This window comes from Nematolebias whitei, chromosome 15 (assembly GCF_014905685.2).
Source record: "Nematolebias whitei isolate Nwh7 chromosome 15, NemWhi1, whole genome shotgun sequence".
NCBI classification, from domain to species: domain Eukaryota; kingdom Metazoa; phylum Chordata; class Actinopteri; order Cyprinodontiformes; family Rivulidae; genus Nematolebias; species Nematolebias whitei.
In genome coordinates, this window is record NC_056512.1 from 37233988 (window position 1) to 37235643 (window position 1656).

The following is a 1656-nucleotide window of genomic DNA, read 5'->3' on the forward strand; positions in this document are numbered from 1 at the left end:
TAAAACTGAGCCTTGTGGCACACCATTGGTGACCGTTAGGTAGCTAGCTGAAGTACTGTTATGTAGAACACATTGCCTCCGACCTCAGAGATTGTTTGAGAACCAGCCAACAGTGTGATCTGAGCAGCCAGTATCTGAGAGCTTGTGGCATAAGATGTCATGCTCTACGGAATCAAAGGCTTTGGACAGGTCTAAGTAAAGTGTAGCACAGTAATCCTTAGCATCCAAATCTTTATCATCATCATCATCATTAAAAACCTTTAGCGAAGCAGTCATAGTGACATGAATTGGGTTTAGAAATGTGAACCAGAACACAGACACAAGGCAAGTTTAAAAGATTCATAAACTGCTTCTGGTGGAGGTCTCAGCCCTGGGGCCGACACAATCTGAGGAGATTGGAGAGATGATCATCGGGAGCTCTTTGTGAATGTTCAGGTTATTCAGGTGGTTTTCACCAACCTTCAACGTCAAGTGAGGAGGGGTTCCCTTCAAGATGTTGGTAAGGGTTAAGTCATAAGTGGTGAAAGTGAGTCGGCTTTGTTGCAGAGCAGTAATGAGGGAGATCCAAAAGGCAGGTCCAGGGAAACAGGCGAGAGTCATGCACAGGTGATCAGAGGGCTGAAGCAAAACTTGATTTGTGATCCAGAAGACGTGGCCGTTGAGGAAAGCAGAGGTTGTTACCTTAAGCAGATCAAAGGATCCAAACAGACAAGAAATGAGCAGGGCGAGGACTCTGTGAGGCAGGCTAGAGGTCAAAACCATGAAGACAAAACAAGACTGTGGCATGAGCTTTCAATAATCTGGCACTGAGAGTGGAGCTGAGCTTAAAAAGGGAGTGGAGCAGGTGGAACTAATGAGTGTTGATGACTGAACAGAGGAGGCGTGGTGCAGGGAGACAGGAGCTGAGGGCGGGCGATAGGCATTACAGAAGCTTGAAAATATAAACCATGGCATGACGACAAACAGAGCATGGCAGGTTGAAGCAGACATGTGACACATAGTGCTGTGTTGTTTCCTGAAGCCAGATTGGAGAGAAGATACAATATTGAGTCCAAATACTTCTTGACTTGAGTATTTATCAGTTTTTCTAAAACCTTAGCTAAAACTCAGTTTGGAGATTGGTTGATAATGGTTCAGTACAGTGGGGTCTCCTCCCTTCAATAATGGCAGCACAACAGCTGTTTTCCAAGCATCTGGGACAGTATTACGATGTATAGACAGATTGAAAATGCATGACACGGGTTCTGCTATAATTTGTGCAGCTAGACTTGAGAAGTAAGGAGGAAGGTCATCAGGGCCTGCAGGTTTTCTAGTATCCAGATCTTTTAACAGTTTGTAACTTCACTGAGAACGGTGAAACAGAGAATGTATGGTTTACTGAGGTTTGACTTGTTGGTGAAGTTGGTGATTTATAAACTGTGTTAAACAAGGAACTGGAGGCAAAAAATATTTGTTGAAACAATTTAGCATCTCATGCTTATCTGACACAGGAGCAGAGCCGACAAATGATTGTGGTGGCAGGTCAGATGAGTGAGTGCTGCCATCAAGAGATTTAAGAGTTTTCCAGAAGATCTTAGGAACATTTGTGTCTTCTGTCCCTTTGGACTGGTGGTTTTGTCTTCTGTTCTCCTGGACTGGTGGTTTTGTGTCTTCTGT

At 44.1% G+C, this 1656-nt stretch overlaps 1 protein-coding gene across 1 annotated transcript in view; it reads left to right on the forward strand.

Moving 5' to 3' along the window:
* Nucleotides 1-1656, forward strand: part of eef2kmt (eukaryotic elongation factor 2 lysine methyltransferase) — a 13690-nt gene that overhangs the window by 6283 nt on the left and 5751 nt on the right. The gene's annotated exons all lie outside the window — the stretch shown is intronic.